We start from the raw sequence: 21501 nt of genomic DNA, 5'->3' as shown, positions 1-21501 counted from the left end.
ACGTTTGAGATGGGCAGGGCATGTAGCACGTATGGGCGAATCCAGAAATGCATATAGAGTGTTAGTTGGGAGACCGGAGGGAAAAAGACCTTTAGGGAGGCCGAGACGTAGATGGGAGGATAATATTAAAATGGATTTGAGGGAGGTGGGGTATGATGATAGAGACTGGATTAATCTTGCACAGGATAGGGACCGCTGGCGGGCTTATGTGAGGGCGGCAATGAACCTTCGGGTTCCTTAAAAGCCATTTGTAAGTAAGTAAGTAAGAGATCTTGAACAACAATTTAAGATATTTGCATATCTTTTTCAGTGAGTGTCCTGGATATTCCTGCTGAACTACAATTACAAATATTTGATTTACAAAGCGATATTGAGCTAAAGGATAAGTATCAAAACAGAAAAAGTATTAACCATTTCTATACTTGTTTTCCACGAGAAAGGTTTCCTAAACAGTACAATCTTGCTGCAAGAACGTTGTAAATGTTCGGAACAACCTACGTATGCGAAACACTGTTTTGTTTAATGAAGTTTACAAAGTCACGTCACAGAAACAACTAAGTGATGAACAATTGAAAGCATGTTTGCGATTGGCTGGTACTAAAACAATAGCTCCGAGAATTAAATAGCTGCTTACAAACAGAAAACTGCAAAAATCGCAGCGGATCTCTGATGGTTAAGAAAAAGTACTGTTATTAGAGAATTGTATTTGAATAACAACGTTTGTACTGTTGTTTTATTTTGTTAATTGAATTGTATAGCAATGAGAAGAAGACAAGCAGTATATTAATATGTATAAAAGTGTATATTTTGTTTTGTTTCATTATTGTGCAAACATGCAAAAATTTGTTTCGTATATAGTTAACTGTACAAAATTGTATAGAGTACTGTTTTTCAGTATAGTGCAATTAACAGTGAAAGCGTGCTTCAATTAAAAGCTGAAATTAATTTACATTCTTATCACAAATTTGGTTCACATACAAGTTGTTAGCTCCGCTACCGTGGAAGCAGCTACCCTTGCCCGCAGCCGTACGTCAGGGCTTGAGGGTTTGTACGTACGCACGAGAGTGTAGTCACTTGACGGTCCCTGCTCTACAATATATCTTTACATACATTTACTACTATTTAATATCAATAAAAACAAACTAATTTGAATATTATATCATTCTTTAGATGAACTAATAATTTCAGGCGTTCGACACTGCTTGTCTTTATAACTAAATAATTTCCACAAACCAACCTCATCTTTCACTTATACAAGAAGTCAAGAGTCTAGTCAGCCTGAAACTTACTGAACGACTTCTTCATCAATGTGTAATGTACAACCCGTGTGTCCGCCAGTGACTTGTATAGTCGGAGGCACCGATTTTGGCAGACCACCTCGATGACATTTCCAGTAGGCGAGCCAATATTGTTTGTGTAAGCTGCGAGAGCGAGATGCGATAACATTCTGAGTCGTTCATATTTTCATAACAGCAGCTCATATCAATTATCCTTATTATGAAACACACCACGGTACAGTCCTACTCAAAGAATACCTTTAATAAATGTAAATGACTTCCGTTCGCAATGATTTTACAATACATCTCTTACATTTTCTAAATTAAATTAATTCTTAATTAAAAGGAAAAAGCATTGCATTGCGCACATATATATATATATATATATATATATATATACCATAATCCTACCCTTACCAAATCAATATACAAGATCTGTCCAGTAATAATCTAGGGATCGTCCACTGGTGGTGCGACAATTCAAGTTAATAAAATTACGATTCTTCTTAAGAATCAAAATATAATTTGGTTAATTGGGTAAAATTGCATGCTGCGGAAGTTAGATTTATATGAGTATAATAAATAGGATTGTAATGGATATTACAAGGGCAATAATTTCTTCACACGCACATTGTGAATAGAACAGAGAAGAAAGCATTTTAAAACATTCGAAATCGTACAAAATATCGGAGAAACCAATTTTCCCTGCACAAATTGCACCAATTGAAAAATATAATTACCATTCGCAATAAATACTGTATTTTATGGATTCTAAAAAGTTGTTTATTAATCTAGAGGTATTGGCTGATGACTATATTAAATTCCAGCACAACATTCATTCAGAATATGTAGAAATTACACTTTGGATTTTACTAAATGTATAGGCCTACTATCAAAAGGTGTTACATACCCCCTTAAATACTGTACATGTGTTACCTGTGCGATATCAGATGTTTAATTTTTTAAATATAATTCATAGTACTGAAACTGCCATATTGAATTCGCACAAATTGTATTATTCGTAATTTTCGTCTCGAAAACCCCTAAGATATCTAATTTAATTTTTCACCCATTTTGTCCCACTCCACCACTTTAGGGACAAAGTCGGACTAAATAATACCTTATTCGTATTCTGTGATCGCAAAGATCCCCAGATATCGACTTTCATCGAGATCGGATGACATGAGATTTCTCACTCCCTTCTGCCTTTTCATCAGTACCTTAGGATATGGTATTTAAAAAATCTAAGAATGTTTAACCAATATTGTAGTGAGTAACCTTCATTTTAAATTTTACGTCTCTAGTTAAATATAGTTTAGTGAATCGTCGTCTCCTCTTTGCTCGGAAGTAAAAAAAAAAAAAGTTATTTCAAGGGAGTAGCCTACATCACATTGAATTTTTTTACTTTCCTTATACATTTTAGAAACAATTCTGAGAGATGAGATGAATAGTCTAACCCAATTTTATGAGTGAATCTTTGTTTTAAATTTAAAGGCTGCACGTCTGCTGGTTAAAAAAAATAAATCCGTATAATTATTTTGATCATTACTGCCTCCCATTTTCCATCCCTTAATGTTCGTATTTCGTAAAACTCAGTCTTATCTATTGACTAAGGATTAACATATTTCCATATACATATATATATATATATATATATATATATATATATATAAAACAGATTATATTTCCATTTCGTACAATATTCTGGTCACGAGACATAATCATATACTTTGTCTTTTCGGGATTTACTACCAAACCTATCGCTTTATTTGCTTCAAGTAAAATTTCCGTGTTTTCGCTAACCGTTTGAGGAGTTTTTCCTAACATATTCACGTCATCCGCATAGACAAAAAGCTGATGTAACCCGTTCAATTCCAAACCCTCTCTGTTATCCTGAACTTTCCTAATGGCATATTCTAGAGCAAAGTTAAAAAGTAAAGGTGATAGTGCATCTCCTTGCTTTAGCCCGCAGTGAATTCGAAAAGCATCAGATAGAAACTGGCCTATACGACTCTGTTGTAAGTTTCATTGAGACACATTTTAATTAATCGAACAAGTTTCTTGGGAATACCAAAGACACATATAGACTACTGTAATATTTGTTTAGTTTTTGGAGGTGACTGTCCAGAGTGCACAAATACTCGGGCGTGCATGTTTACTCTTATGTCCTACCCATTCCACTGCGACAGAGATAACAGCCGATCTTGCAGCGGTGAGGACTCGCTCACCAGTTCACATAAAGAAAATCCATCTGCCAAAATCCCTGGCGCGACCTATACCTGCTCTGATCAGCGCATACGGGCTATGAGCACGTTTGTGCTCTCGTTGACATCACTGGTCTATAAGATCGGCTTATAGATATTTTCCTACGGAGAGCATCGATTGCAGCGATATTTTACTACTTAATTAACTTATTATTTCCAGAACATGAATTTTACCACCAATCGAAAAATATTGGGAATAAATTTGAATAAGGAACAAAAAAAAGTTTCGTTCCCAGGCAGGATTCGAACCACGAAAGTCTTAGTTACCAGTCTATCGTGCTCTGAAGTGAACAAGGCTCTGAAATCAGCTACAAGGGTCGGTCCGGTTTTTATTTCCACTGCTGTAGTGTCACAGAATATGTGACAGTGGCACAATATCCAACACACTATGTACAGAGGTGCACTCATACTAGTGACTAAGTGGCCGGGATCCGACATCCCAAGCTACAATACCAAATACGTACGTCTATACCTATTCCGGAACATTAGAACAGACCAACTCCCTTCGAAATACTGTCCCCTTGCTGTCCCCCTTCCGAATGTCTGTAGCATGGATGAATATATAATAGGATGCGAAACTTACTGAGTTTCCCGTAACACATACTAGAGGCGCTGTTGTTGAAATTGATCTTGCTGCCAAATGTTGGGGGGAGGGGCGTTATTACATCTAGCAGCGCACCAAGTAGCGAAAAGAGTAATTACTCCATGCATTTAGCAGCGCACCTGGTGACGAAAATGTTAAACTGTGCAGAAAGTATTCCCTCCCACCCTCATCGATATTCAAAACTAACCCTATTTAAAATAAAACATTTACATTTTTATTCCTCACAGCATCTTCTACTGAAAATTCTTACCGGGGTCAACAGAAAGATAAAAGAGACGACCTATTTTACACTACCCAATTAAAATATAACCAGACAGAGACAAAAAATAAAGCAAAAGGTTAGATAATTGTGATTGTATTCTTTGGGTATTTATTGTACAGCGCAAGGTTAAATAAATAAATACTAAAACTAATACTAAAAGTCTGCAAGAACTACTTAGATAGTTCAATTTATTATATTACTACTACTTTACAATACATTCAACAACACTATTTTTACAACGTCCATATACACCACTGTTTAACATACACTGCTTATACACACGTAGTATCACTTTATGTTCACTTATTAGCAAGTTTCTGTCTGCCATCTCGTCTCCTCGAGCAATAACTCGAACGGGTAAATAGAGAACTCTGGGTAATGTACCCAACACTTAGTTCTAATATTCACCACCTACGACGTTGGATCATATTATTTCAGCCCCTCGCCGCCAGATGGTGCTGACCACAGTTTCGCATCCTATTATATATTTATCCATGTCTGTAGTTTAGAATTAACCCATTCAGGAAGATTAGATTTCTCCCACTCCTCGCTTATCTATGTACTTTACTTTAGTAGGTTATTTTACGACGTTTTATTAACATCTTAGGCTATTTAGCGTCTGAATGAGATGAAGGTGATAATGCCGGTGAAGTGAGTCCAAGGTCCAACACCGAAAGTTACCCAGCATTTGCTGATATTGGGTTGAGGGAAAACCCCGGAAAAAAACTCAACCAGGTAATTTGCCCCAACCGGGAATCGAAATCGGGCCACCTGGGTTATCTATGTACCCGTGCTGCTGCGACGTGAGCGATGTCAGCTCACATTCATCAGCGCCACTTCATTTTATAGAAAAGTACAAAAGATTTAAACTTTAAAACCTTAATATCTCAAAAGCAATAAAAATGGACATTCCCCTTTTTGCTAATAGCCCTTCAATTACAATTAATAATAATACATAAAATAACCTAATTAATAAGTGAACCTAATTTCACATTTTTTATTTCTTATTTTTATTGTGTAATCATGTAAATCGTGTTTATTTGTCACTTAACGCCAATATGTATCCCACTGTGTTATTTTTTTAATTATTAATCTATTTTTTTGTGTAGGCCTACATTTTATTCAATTGTCGGTTTTTGGTTTAATTATATAAATCCTACTTAATTGTAAACTAATACTAATATGTATACTAATGTGTTTATTTTTATTTTTATTTTTACAGTGTACATTTTTTTATTGAATTATCGGCTTCTGTTTTTATGTGATTCATATTTGATCCTAACAACATTAATATGCATTCCACTATGTTTATTTTTATTTTATGAGGTAAATTTTTATGTAACTACCTCTTTTGATCTCATTATGTACCTAAATTGTATCAGTATGTAATTACTTAATTCCGATCCAGTTTTATGTTCAACTATGTAAGCAAGTTTTAATCCTGGTTGAGTGTAAGAGAAGGCCTTACGGCCTTAACTCTGTCAGGTTAAATAAAGCCATTATTATTATTATTATTATTATTATTATTATTATTATTATTATTATTATTATTATATGTATAGGCCCTACATATGTTTCACATTGGTACTGATAATAATCTTTCACTTTACTCTCATCTCACTCACTGTAGTGGTACTATGACACATTTTACTGAAACTTTAGAACACATTTCATTGACACTATAGAACACATTTCACTGATACTTTAGAACACATTTCACTGACATTATAGAACACATTTCACTGACACTATAGAACACATTTCACTGACACTTTAGAACACATTTCACTGATACTTTAGAACACATTTCACTGACATTATAGAACACATTTCACTGACACTATAGAACACATTTCACTGACACTTTAGAACACATTTCACTGACACTACGGAACACATTTCATTGCCACTATAAATTATCACTGATAGGAACTATTCACTGCACTGTAAAAACCATAACTTCACTGACTCACCACGCTTCACTGATACAACAATTCAAATAAGACAAATAATTACACCCTTATGCATACTTTTAAACAGAACTACATTTGAACTAACCATTTCAAGTCTAAGACCCGAAGTTGTTAATTATGAAATCTAATATTTTTTGTAAAATATATCTTTAATATTTGCAACATGTTTCACTTCATCACTTTTCCACATTAAGTTATATAACGTTACATTTACATTTTATAACAGTGCTAATGCATGTTGCGGAAAAATGGTACGTGATGGAGAAAACTGTAAATGTAGCATACATTCTTAGAGGAAGTTTTTAAGACCTTTAATTTTGCAGTCCTGTGATAATTATTAAACTTGGAACCATACATATTTGTTAACATGAGATAAACCTATTCCAACCTTGAATAGAGTACTGCTAGCGACGGGGCTTGTTTGCTTGCGTACTCCCCCTCCTAGCTTCTTAAATCGTTGCGCTCCGTTTACCTCCCCTCTCCACTTGCCCACAGACTAACACTGCGCCCACAAATCCTTCAGAACCTCCTGCGTCCCCTCCTCGCAGTCACAGGAACTATGTGTCCATATATCCGCCCTTGCTTAGAATCTGATACCAACTAGTTCGGTTTTCTGCACAAATCAAGCATTTTTATGTTTATAGATCTTCATGAATTTAACGAGTTCATTTTCTTAGTAAGCATGATGATAGAGATATTCCTATAGTCAATATAATGTAATATAAGTATATTGTTCTATTATGAAGTTTAAGAGGAATCATACGATTTTATTACGTTGTTTTAATGATCACAATTTTATAATTAAGAAATATAAGATCAATATTACTTTTTAGTTACAATTTTATCACATATAATTTTAATATATGTATTCATTTAAATTTTCAGATTGGTACTTACCATAGAGTTAACCATGTAAATAGTTGTTTTTTAATATACACAAGATTGTAAATATAAATTATCTGTTACGTATTTCACAACTAAGATATAGTAAAAATTGTATAAGATATTGTGAGTCAAATGCCTGATGATGCCCAAGGGCGAAAACATTTGCATTTCAATTTTATAATATGCAATGATCATTTACTTTTTTAAGTGTTATTGATTTTAAACTATGTATGTATGTATTTATTTACACTGCAAGTGGGCTAGCACCCGGTGGCAGTGGTATATACAATATTAACAATACACAATAAAATGATAACCAATACACAATAAAATTTACAATACACAATACAGTTTTACAACACATATACAATTTTACACACAATACAATAATAATACACAATACAATTTAACACAATAATAATAAAACATAAAATAAAATACCTAATTTTACAATACAACCTACATAATTATCTATAGGTCCTACACAAGTTTCAATAGTCTTTCACTTTACTCTCATCTCATTCCCTGTAGTGGCACTATGACGCATTTCACTGACACTTTAGCACACATTTCACTGACACTCTGTAACTCATTTCACTGACACTATAGAACACATTTCATTGACGCTATAAATTATCACTGATCGGAACTGTTCACTGCACTGTAAAACCATAACTTCACTGACTCACCTCGCTTCACTGATACAACAGTTCAAATAAGTCAAATAATTACATCCTTATGCATACTTATAAACAGAACTACATTTAAACTAAACATTTCTAGTCTAAGGCCCTCTTACACGCTATTTTTAAATAATTTACAATTCAAACCAAGGAAGTAAACTCGTCAGCCTAGATAAATACATGTCACCTTAAAAAAATTAAATGTTGAATGTCACCTTAATTTTAATTTTCACTTTATATACAACTTTTAAAATTATTCTTGAATCTCCTTAAGGAAGGACAGCCCTCAAAGACCGCTATGATATGTCCTTTAGACTGAGCTCTAAAATATAAAAATTAGAGTTCATTTTCATCAGTTAATATTTTGATTCTGATCTGACAGAAATGAACTAATATGTTTCCAAAAACTTTACTTCAGTAAATGAAATAACTTAACTTTTTTTTTAAATTTTATTAAAACTGTTCTTTTCCAAATTAGATAAAACTAGTGTTCTTCACTTTCTGTGAAAAAGACACGCATTCTCTTAGACTTTCTTTTTATAATAACATAGTTTTAAATCAAGGAAAACATAAATGTAACAGCACTTGCCATTGTCGCATATTGGAATTTTTTGGATTTGAGGATATATGGATTAAGTGATGAATAAATAGATATATGCGTATATGAGAAACGGGAAAAATGAACAGTGAATTGTTAACTTATTTTACTGGTTACACCAGCGAATAGGGATTATAAAGAATGGACACTGAGGGAATTTTTCTGTGTTTTGTTTCTCTGTGCGCCAACGTTTAGTTCCACTTTCAAGCGCTAGAGGTTAGTGTAATCGAGCACACGCTAAGATAATAATTGAGAATAGAGTTGAGACACAGGATCCAAACATCGCCTACCTTATTGCATAATCCAGTAACGCTTTGCTTCAAATAAATTCAAGTTAACAGCTTTTCCTTATTTCTCAGTGACATACTAGTTGTAATAATAATTTGTTATATTTTATATACAATAAAAAATATATATTTTTAGTAGGTTATTTTACGACGCTTTATCAACATCTTAGGTTGTTTAGCGTCTGAATGAGATGAAGGTGATAATGCCGGTGAAATGAGTCCGGGGTCCAGCACCGAAAGTTACCCAGCATTTGCTCATATTGGGTTGAGGGAAAACCCCGGGAAAAACCTCAACCAGGTAACTTGTCCCGACCGGGAATCGAACCCGGGCCACCTGGTTTCGCGGCCAGACGCGCCGACCGTTACTCCACAGATGTGGACAATAAAATATATTATAAAATAATATAATATATTATAAAATTATGTATCAAATTCATTTAATATTTGTATACAATATAATATAGGAAAATGGTTTTACTTCTCATAGGAGTTTTGTTTTTCCATTTTCAGCGTTATCAAATCATTACATATTTTAATTGTTGTTGGGGGTCAACGGCTCAACTCTCATTATAAAGGAACTCTAGAGTCTAGACGTTACAGTTAATGACGAATTTATCATTTCATCGGTCCAATTTATTTTGAGTACATGATGTACCTAGATGTATTAATTATATGTGTTATATTTCCGCTGTGTCGACTGCTAGCTGGTGTGATGTCAGTGCCAACTCCTGAGAGAAAGCAGAATCTCACGCTCAAACTGGTTTGAAGATCATTGAAATCAGTCCTGCTATATCAAAGCCTAGATCATATATGTAACAGATAACTCCTCGCTACGTTAAAATCGGCAGCACTTTGAAGAGAACAACCGCCAGGATCGCTACCCATCCGCCGTAAACGAACACGAGATGGCAGTACAGTCGCTAATACAATTCAAATGGGTATTATGACGTGACTCCTTATGTAACAACTAGATGGTAGCGTAGTAAACCTGACAAAAGTTGTTAACCTCAAAGCCTATAACCCCGACATATCTGTTATTATATGATCTAGGATCAAAGGTACCGACGCGAAGTGTCCTTACTGTATAATTATCTATACGCTGGTTACACTTTCTGATGTACACTGGCGTTCAAATATATCTGACCTCTAATTTTCTGATCGTGTAAACGAACTTTCTCACCACGAGATGTCAGAGCCAAAGATATAATAAATTGATAAACTTTGAAATACTTCCGCTAGTTCTCAGTAGGTGAACCTATTATTGGAACGGGTAAAAAAGTATTTGGGAAAATGTTGATGTAGATTAAGTATAAATTATTCTCATAATTGACAGTATCAGAGATTTCTCGCTGAATCTAGTGTTTTTACAATCATTAGAGAGGGATAAAATTCTGAATTTTATAATGCTAGTATGTTTATATACTATTGGCGACACCCACTGTTATCTTCGCCATCTATTCATAGAAATAATAACTAAAGAAGCCACATTTATATGAAAAAATTATCGACCACTATCGATTAGTAGGGGCCAGATACCTTTGAACGCCAGTGTACAAAAATATCAATTCATAGATGCAACTGACATACTGATTGTTAATTTGTGTCCAAATGTTTTCAATTGCGAACCAGGCATAAACTTTGGCCCCAACGAACTTAAGCTTTCTCATTTCCTGTAGGATCTAATACAGTTTCTTCTTATAGTACAGTTTTATCTAGTTGTGATGTGCCATATTTCTGTTTTGTGTGAATATTAATGCGTTACGCACAGTAATAATAATAATTCTTTTCGCAAAATAATTATTTTTCTAGGTCTAGATTAATAGCAAAATAAATAAGGGTGATAGATGTTGTAAACACGAACGAGTGTGGCAGAGTATAGGTTTATCAAGATCTCATAAAGTTTTACTCAGGGCCACGTTGATTATCGCTCAGGACTGCATTATTGTAAAACTAGGACTCATCAACTACCTTCAAATGTAATTAAAATCGTGTAGGTATTCTCTCTCTCTATTTATTACTTTAATAGTAAATAATATGGGATAACGAACATAATATAATTAAAATCTTCACAGATGGGAGCAAAGGTGAACTCGGTGTTGGAGCAGGAATAGTTACATTCAAAGAGGGCAACCTGGAGGAAGCTCTAAAATACAGGCTGAATGGCAAATGTTCAAACAATCAGGCTGAGCAACTAGCCATATTAAAAGCTATTCAACATGTACAGACTCTGGAAAGTCAACAGCAAACAATTTCAATATTTACAGACAGCAGGATAACATTAGACTCCCTTAGAAATCAAACAAATCATACGCATCTTATAGAAGAAATCAGAAGAGAAGTAAAGGAAGCGGGGAGGAAGAAGTGGCAAATAGAATTCAACTGGATTAAGGCCCACGCTGGACACGAGGGGAATGAATTAGCAGATCAACTTGCGAAGGAGGCAGCACGCTCCGAGGATATTCCAGAGAGCTACAGCAAGACACCAAAAAGTGCAGTGAAAGGTGAAATACACACTCTCAGTTTAGTGAAGTGGCAAAACGAATGGGACAACACAGCAAAAGGACAAATCACAAAATCTTTCTTCCCAAATATAAACGATCGGTTAAAATTGAAACTTAACATAACCACAAACTTCACAACTATAATAACAGGACACGGAAATATAAAATCTTATCTATTATAGATAGCCCATTATGTCCATGCAACAATGACGAACAAACGATAGATCATTTGTTATATAATTGTAAATTACTTGAAAGAGAAAGAGACATTCTGAAAGCGGCAGTTCTAAAGACTGAAAACTGGCCAGTGAATAAAGACAAACTAGTGCACAAATACCAGAAGAACTTGATCAAATTTACTAACAATATACAGTTTGACAAATTACAATGAAAGAAAAGTACAAAATTCATCCATCTATATTGCCTATAAAGAAATTCTTAGAACAATATAAAGTAATTATATGAGCATAGTTTAAGGTAAACCAATGCATGTAGTATTACTCCACAGTAATGGAGCATGCAGACTGTAAAATATATTACTTACTTACTTACAAATGGCTTTTAAGGAACCCGAAGGTTCATTGCCGCCCTCACATAAGCCCGCCAGCGGTCCCTATCCTGTGCAAGATTAATCCAGTCTCTATCATCATACCCTACCTCCCTCAAATCCATTTTAATATTATCCTCCCATCTACGTCTCGGCCTCCCTAAAGGTCTTTTTCCCTCCGGTCTCCCAACTAACACTCTATATGCATTTCTGGATTCGCCCATACGTGCTACATGCCCTGCCCATCTTAAACGTCTGGATTTTATGTTCCTAATTATGTCAGGTGAAGAATACAATGCGTGTAGTTCTGTGTTGTGTAACTTTCTCCATTCTCCTGTAACTTCATCCCGCTTAGCCCCAAATATTTTCCTAAGCACCTTATTCTCAAAGACCCTTAACCTATGTTCCTCTCTCAGAGTGAGACTGTAATATATATATATATATATATATATATATGTTGCAATGCTCGAAATTTGCGAGGTTGAATTTGGGAAGGATTTAAGTTGTGTTAATTTTGTTACAGTTTAATACTAATTTATTGGCGAGAATCAATCACATATTTTGAGGGGAATTGCCTCTATTGAAGATTGCAATGTGTTGTAGTTATTTGCTGTATGGGTAATTACTATAGGCTCTTGTGCAATCTTTATACATTAACGTTATGCAAACTCAATTATTTTTCTTGTTATTCCTGTTATTTTAACGCCACCCGACTTTAGTCTATCTTCCAAATTCAAGAACTCGTGAAACACTCGGTATAACACAACTCATCACCTGATGCCCGTTATCTTTGAACGTGATGTCATAGCGTAGGCACTCCTTTTTTTTTTACTTCGCCGCGCTATATATTTCTAAATCCCTATGGACATAGTTGATGCTCTAATGTTCCCGAATATCCTCAACCTTAGGTAGGTTCCTTAAATTATATTACTACATCCCCACATTTCAAAGTATCTCGACATGAAAAATCACTTTTAGTTAAGGTTATACGCTCTAGTTTCAATATTCAAGACGACCGAAATTCAAAGTTTTGTAACTTTTGGAACTGAAAGGATAAAAAAAAAAAAGAATGATGGAAGGAGGAAGAATCTTGAAGGAGAAGGGGGTAATGGATCTCCATGCGGAAGGAGTTGTCACAAACCGTGAGGCCCGGCCGCTCCTAAGAACGAGGCGGCTACTCCTCAGTTAATGCAGTTTTCGTGTCGGGGACTGAAGTCGACTCAATAACATCTAGAGGTGAGACGCCCCTCTGCGAGAGATACATAATTACACCACAATACAGAACACCTCCCTCACACGCTAAGTTCATCTGGGGGAGCCCGGATTTCCAGCAACTACAGGTATAAGCCTGCATCTTACTATGCAGTAATTGTGAGAAAGAAGCACAAAATGCATAAAAGATGCATAAAATTTAAAATTTAGCGATAAATATACACTAATAATACACAGTGAAAATTGTTTAGATCCCAAAAGTTGTAAATGTCCACCTTTGAAAGAAGCCACGTATGTCAAATATCTGGGTATCTTTATTGATCAGAATTTAAAATGGCCTCATCACATTACTTATCTTTGTAAGAGGCTTCGTAAAACAATTTATAAATTCGTTAATCTTCGATGCTACTTACCTATTAGAGTTCTACGAAATGTTTATTTGGCCATTATTCAGTCTATCATTCAATATGGTATAATTGTTTGGGGTGGAAGTACAAAAATTAATCTTAGTCCGTTAAATTTACTACAAAAACGAATAATTAAAATTTGTTTCAAGAAACGTTTCGATTATCCAACTAAATTAATTTATTCTGAATTTAATGTATTTAATATTGAACAAATTTATAAGTATACGCTGTTAAAATTTTATCATAAAAATCGTAATAAGTTTGTATTACAGACACACAATTATGACACAAGACGAAATATTAATTCAACATTAGTAGAACCTAAATGTCTCACATCTGCTGGTCTAAAGCATAGCATAAATTTTGGCCCTCGGTTGTACAATGCTTTAACTAAATTACACCCAGAACTTCTAACATGTAACCCGCTAACATATAACAAGAAAATTAGAAACGTGTTAATATCTTCAATTTGATTAAATAAATTTATAGCCTATGTGTATGAATTAATCAACCTATATTATATTTGTATAGGCGGCCGGGTAGCTCAGTTGGTAGAGCAGCTGGCTACGGACTGGAAGGTCCGGGGTTCGATCCCAGGTGGTGACAGGATTTTTTCTCGTTGCCAAACTTTCAGAACGGCCCCGAGGTTCACTCAGCCTCCTATAAAATTGAGTACCGGGTCCTTCCCGGGGGTAAAAGGCGGTCAGAGCGTGGTGCCGACCACACCACCTCATTCTAGTGCCGAGGTCATGGAAAGGATGGGGCTCTACCTCCATGCCCCCCAAGTGCCTTCATGGCATGTTACGGGGATACCTTTTGCCTTTTATATTATATTTGTATTCTATAATTTTGAAATATATATTAGTCCTACTTTTCACGTGCGATATTATTCTTCTCTAGTGTTAATATTATATTATATAATTCCATTGCCGCTGTAATTATATTTTAGTTCCTATTTTATTTTACTTATTTATTTATATTATTATTATTTTTTATTTTAATATTATATCTGAACTGCGACCGAGCACGAGCGCTGCTCATTCGGTCTCAAATTTTGTTAATACTACTGTATCTTCTTTTTATATTGCTTGTATTATTTTATTTGTATTTCTCTTTGTTTGTTTTGTAATTATATTTCTTTATTCTGTATATTTGAATTTAAATAAATAAATAGTCCTCCTATTAACAAAGCCTTAAGGTGGTTCGCTAATAAAAGAAAGTCTTATTCGGGTACAAATATATTCATTAAGTAAGTAGCGATTTTTCTATTGATTCTTTTAATTCTGGAATAACTTCAGCACGAATTTTGTTTGCTCCACCCTTAATATTTCGTGATATTAAGACACTGGAAAAGATTAAAAAAACGGGCTCTCAAGCAGGGGCGTAGCGTCCATGGATGTGGGAGATGTGTTACATACCCTGCAATTTCCTTCAAAGTGACTCTGAATTAAGAATTATAATATTGTAAAATATAATCGTTTTCGGACAGATCAAGTTTTCCAAGAATGTTTGATTTTGAATTCGCACTATGTTTTAATCACCTTGAACAGAAGGCGCGACCATTAGTAAGAATTATACTGTAACTCTATGAGCACGGCCGGCTTGATGTTTAAAAACACTTCGCCAGAGCAGTGTATATTGGAGAGTACCGCATTGTTTTGATCCGACAAATGCCGACGCAGCGGCCATATTTACTCCTGCGGAGACTCAGTACACCGTAAGACTTGCGTAGGAACACAGGTTTCTAGTGTGATATTCCATCGTTATCATGAAGAATGCCGTGTTGTTGTGCAGTTAATCAATGTGTAATCAATTGCTGTTGTACTGAATTAGCATTACAGCTTATTGTTTATGCGGGTGACATGAATATATTAGGAGCAAATACACAAACTATTAGGGAAAACACGGGAACTTTACTAAAGCAAGTAAAGCGATAGGTTTGGAAGTAAATCCCGAGAAGACAAAGTATATGATTATGTCTCGTGACCAGAATATTATATGAAATGGAAATATAAAAATTAGAAATTTATCCTTCAAAGAGGTAGAAAAATTAATATATCTTGGAGCAACAGTAACAAATATAAATGATACTCGGGAGGAAATTAAACGCAGAATAAATATGGGAAATGCCTGTCATTATTCGGCTGAGAAGATTTTGTCATCTTGTCTGCTACAAAAAAATCTGAAAATTAGAATTTATAAAACAGTTATATTACCGGTTGTTATGTATGATTGTGAAACTTGAACTCTCACTTTGAGGAACAGAGATTAAGAGTGCTTGAGAATAAGGTTCTTAGGAAAATATTTGTGGCTAAGAGGGATGAAGTTACAGGAGAATGGAGAAAGTTAAACAACGCAGAACTGCACGCATTGTATTCTTCACCTGACATAATTAGGAAGATTAAATCCAGACGTTTGAGATGAGCAGGGCATGTAGCAAGTATGGACGAATCCAGAAATCCATATAGAGTATTGTTGGGAAGCCGGAGGGAAAAAGACCTTTGGGGAAGTTTGCGATTCTGAACAATTAGTTCAGTTTCTAGGTATAGATGTAAGTAAACCCGAAACAGAAAGTTCTAGTGAAGATGAATCTGAGCAAAAGAAATTGATAGAGGCTAAATTTTAATTTAACTGAAAATGGAAATATTGACTTGAGTGAACAACAAGCTCTTTACTATTTGTTGGGATCAGTATTGTTCAAAATAAAACAAAATAAGTTATATAATATTTGTGAAGACTGTATTTCATATCTAGTAACTGATAACAGGGATGAATCTATAAATTTTATTAGCATATTAGTGACTCTCAAGTCGTACATGGAAATGTCACGTATACCCTTATAAATTCGTGTTTGATATAATTCTAAATGCAGAAAAATGTGAAACGTTGGTAGAAAATGTATTGACACTAAAGGATTTGAAGTCTTTATTCATTAACACTTCAACTCATACGTTCTCAATTCGTTATAATATATTTGCAAAAGTCTTATCACTATTTTAGAACTAGAATATATTTATTGTTAAGAAAATTGTCTGTTATATCAAATGCACGACAACAATTTGCTAAATGTGGCTGTCGAAATGTTGGTGTGAGAATTGCATTAGAAAATTATTGATGTTATCCCTATTGAAATGGACATAACATAAATAATAAAGTTTTATCTCCCATGAGTCATTTCGTTATGACAATAATGTTTGTTAATTCTTGTCTCCTGTGTTCAATAAACTACAACAACATGTGTGATATCGCCTTTAATCACCATTGTTCTAGCATTACTGCTTACGCTTCTGTATCGAGCAAGGAGTAAATATGGCTGCCGCCGTCGAGAAAGCGGTACTCTTTCATATACACTGCTCTGCACTTCGCAACGTCTCAACGACATCTGTCGTCAGCCCGAGGAAACTCGTGCAGTGAGCATGCTCGTGATCCCGGGGATGTATAGCGTTGTAATACATATTGCCGTATAGTCATGCTTGTGTTATATTATTTCCAGTGACTTATAAAAAATGATGAGTGAGTCATTTGTTCCAAAATGTTAATCTTTTCATTTGTGAACACTGAAGACTGTTTTGAAACTTAATTGTTTAGTGTTGAAATAAATTATTTAGGTTAAGATCTTTATGTTACGCGCTTATGGGCTCAAGATATGTATGCTGACAATATACATCCAAGAGGTCACGCAGTGAGTGAAAGGGAAATTGTTTCGTGTTCATTGTCGCAATGCATCAAATATGGAAACAAATTGTTGTATAATCGACAAATTGAAGGTAAGGGCCTTCCAGACTTTAACGTTCTGTGAAAAAGAAGACGTAATTAAAACAGGCCCTTCAAAACCAGTACTGAATATCACTACGAACATAAAAAAGTGTGTAAGACATTTTAATGTAAAGATTTATGAAAGTGAGTCGTGACTGTGAGGTTGTAAGACTTTAAACAAACTGTTTTACTGGTCTTGTCTTCTCTTTTCTAATGAAAAGTCCGTTTGAAATACCAATGACTATGAAGATTTAAATAATATTTATAAGGCAGCCAAGAAACATAACCATTTTTGTAACCATATAATATTTGAAAAAAAAAAAACGACTAAAAATGTTCGGGGAAACTTCAAGGAGAGCCACCGGCGTAACTCGGTGGGCTAAGGTGCTTGCTTGCCGATTCAGAGTTGCAATCGGGCGTGGGTTCGATTCCCGCTTGCGCTGATTACCTGGTTGGGATTTTTCCGAGGTTTTCCCCAACCGTAAGGTAAATGTCAGGTAATCTATGGCGAATCCTCGGCCTCATCTCGCCAAATATCATTTCACTATCACCAACTTCATCAACGCTAAATAACCTCGTAGTTGATACAGCATCGTTATATAACCAAGTAAAATAAACTCCAAGGATAGTAAACGTGAGTTTATTCATTTTATTTTTACTGCATAGTCCTGAACTAAGTTTATTAAAACACTTTTCAGCGTGTCTATTATTTGTCGATGTTTTACTAGGTACGTAATATACTTGTAAATTTGTATTAGCAAGGAAGATAGGCCTATATGCAGTATTTATACTACATGATACAATTATATTCAGTATATATGGGAAATTTCATTTTCAAACTATATTAACTGGGTTACATACCCCAGTCTGAAAACCAGGCTACGCCACTGTTGTCGTAATAATTCACCATTAAAATGGGACACACTCACGGACAGGAGAAATCGAATTCGATTATACGCAATGTTCAAAACATACAGAGGTGAGCCTGCCTGGAGAGAAATAAGAAATGGATTGCAGCCGCCAAATTACTCTTCAAGGAACGACCACTCTCATAAATTGAGGGAAAGAAGACAGAGGACGGACACTGGCAAGTTTTCTTTCCTCAATCGTACTATCAGGAACTGGAATGCTTTACCTGCAGACTTACTAAAGGCTTTACCAATAACCAAAAATGTATTAAAAATAGGCTTAAGGACTTTACTAATAGACGGTAGTATATTATACACACTACTTAAAGGGTGTAATTAATGTTTTGTTATTGAAGTGTTGTATCAGTGACGAAGTGTGTTGTGTCAGTGAAGTGTGAAGTGTGTTGTGTCAGTGAAGTGTGTTTCTGTCAGTGAAGCTTTATATATGGCAGTGCAAAGTATTTGAACAGTGAAATGTTTTTGAAGTGTTAGTGAAAACAGGATAGAATCAGTGAAATGTGTCGTAGTTCCAGTGCAGTGAGCGAGTTGTCAGCGAAATGAGTGTAGTGCTGAAGGGTACTTGTGCAGATATGAACATATCATACTCGTGGTTTTTAGTTCGAACTTAGGATTAAGATACAAATTAGATTTTCTTTAAATGTTATTTTAAGTAATCGTTGTTCATTTAATTTAGAATGCTCCCTCTTATTATTATTATTATTATTATTATTATTATTATTATTATTTTAATTTATTATTAATTGTATTTTTTATTAATTGTGTTTATTATCAATTGTCATTATTGAATCTAATTAGTTACCACTGCCACTGGGTACATACCGATTTGCAGTGTGAATAAATATCTACCTACCTACCTACATACATACATACATACATACATACATACATACATACATACATATATATGGTCGTTGAATGTGGAATAAAATAACCTGCATCAAATTTCTTCACATTTAAAGGACAAAACTAAAATTCTTTGAATAATTTATTATCATAATACAATGCTCACTGAAACTGTCTGAGCATATTGAGAATTAAATCAATAGCTTTCCCAAAACAAGCTATGAAGTGTTTCATATAAAACAATTTTTATCTCAAAGAGAGCATAATTATATTCAACTTTTTTATTTCAAATATCTTAAAGAATAACCCCCTGAAATTAATGACTAGGCTTCGTATTCCAGCTACCTAAAGACTGAAGTTAAAGACACATTGGGTATATAGATCGCCGAACACAGGTAGTGCAACGGATAAGGATGTAAACAAACAGGTCGTCGCTGCGTGTTCGTGGAGTACAGTTAACTGCCGACATTCTGAAGCTATACTAGTAAACACATGCTTGAGCCGTGATGTTCATTTTCGTCCTGATCTTTGCAGTGAATAATAACGTGCATTCGTAAGTTACGAAACTTGAACATATGCGGATGTCACTTGAAATGATTTTACATTGCAAGAAATTCTTTCAATAGCACAGGGGCGGCCCGTTCATTCATTTCATTTCATTCATTTATTTTATTCCATAGATCTTACATGAGCAATGAAGCTTTAAGATGTGGAACATGTCAACATTTTACAATATTACAATTACAATTTTTACAAATTTTTATAGTTTTACAATTTAGTAATTTTCTACAATTTTTACAATGTTATACATTTTTTTTTTTTTGGCGAGATGTAGTGAGATGAAACGAGGTCCGAGGATTCGCCAAAATATTACCCGGCATTTGCCTTTTCGGTGGGGGAAACCTCGGAAAAACCCAACCAGGTAATCAAATCAAAGGGGGGTAATCAAATCAAAGGTGTTGATGCCAAGGACTCGCCATAGACCATCCGGCTTCAGTCCCACGGCATGGAAAACCTCGGAAGAAACCAAAGTCCAAAGGGGGATCCAGCCCAAGCCCGAACGCAGCTCCGGATCAGCAGCCCATCGAGTCTGCCGACTGAGCTACATCGATGGCTCTACTAAAAGTACACAATACATAGCCAATCAGATTATTACATTTACAAACGCAAACGATCATTCATAAGTTGAGCTATATTATAATACAAAACAATTTAATTAAATTTAAGGCATAAACAATTCAACCAGTTGTGATATACAGAAATTGATAATACATATCATACATACATACTTATGTGCTACAGCACAATGATAATTTTTGCTCAAATAATGTATTTGCAATACCATAGTATTTGATCTGCCATTTGACAATTTCCCGTTGTTGTGTTCATGACGCGTTATGGAGTGTTTAGTCTTCGCTCTTCGCTCTTTGGTGCCTCAGGGGGTTCGTTGTGCTACTCAAAACTTACATGAGAATGTAGACAGTTAATGCGCATGTGCGAAGCTGAAATAACTGCTCTGATTGGCTATTTTTACGCGGGGAAGTGCTGTAGTCAGCTTCAGCACAACACAGCTTGGAGATTGCAAAAGTAAAGCGTAACGAAAGAGTGCTTGTTTGTGGAAGAACTCGGAACTATGTACAATGTGTTTGGTAATTCAAGTGTCCAACCACTGCTGCCATCTACCTGGTTTTTGAGGTTCCTCCTGAATCAGTGAGTCCAGAAAATTGAAGCCAAGGAATTACGTGACAGTATAATTCAGGAAACTACTTATCGTTTCAGTCTTTAAGCTACCTAGACGCAACAAAATTGTTAAACAGCAAATTTTTTGACAATTTTTCGCATAATTTTCCTGAACGCGAACTTGAAGTTGCTGTCAACAGCTATACTGTACTGAACAAAAGAGTGTTAAAGACACAACTTGGAGTTCTATATGGAAGACCCGATTTCCGAAATATAGATGGAGCTGTTCAATTGTTACAATACATAACATAGCCTCCAACAATTCATAGGATCCATTCTGTGAAGTAACGAAGTTGTTAAATATTTTGGTTACAACACCAATGACCACTGCTGAGCCAGAAAGATGTTTTTCTTGTTTAAAACGCATAAAAACGTTTTTAAGGAACACTATGTCCCAGGATCGCCTCACTGCTCTTGCAGCACTGTCAATAGAAATGAGTATGATGTCCAAGATGGAGGGGTGTAACTCCAGGGTAATTGATGAAAGAGTGATGGAACGGAGAAAAATTCTCTCCGGCGCCGGGATTTGAACCCGGGTTTTCAGCTCTACGTGCTGATGCTTTATCCACTAAGCCACGACGGATACAACCCCGACGCCGTTTAGAATCGTCTCAGATTAAGCTCCATCTCTTGGGTTCCCTCTAGTGGCCGCCCTCTGCACTACGTCATAGATATCTATGAACGCAGGACCGAAGTCCATACATGTGTTGAGGTGCACTCGAATGAGTGACTG

The sequence above is a fragment of the Periplaneta americana genome, chromosome 5 (genome assembly GCF_040183065.1).
Source record: "Periplaneta americana isolate PAMFEO1 chromosome 5, P.americana_PAMFEO1_priV1, whole genome shotgun sequence".
Classification (NCBI taxonomy): domain Eukaryota; kingdom Metazoa; phylum Arthropoda; class Insecta; order Blattodea; family Blattidae; genus Periplaneta; species Periplaneta americana.
Note: the sequence above shows the minus strand (reverse complement) of the source record.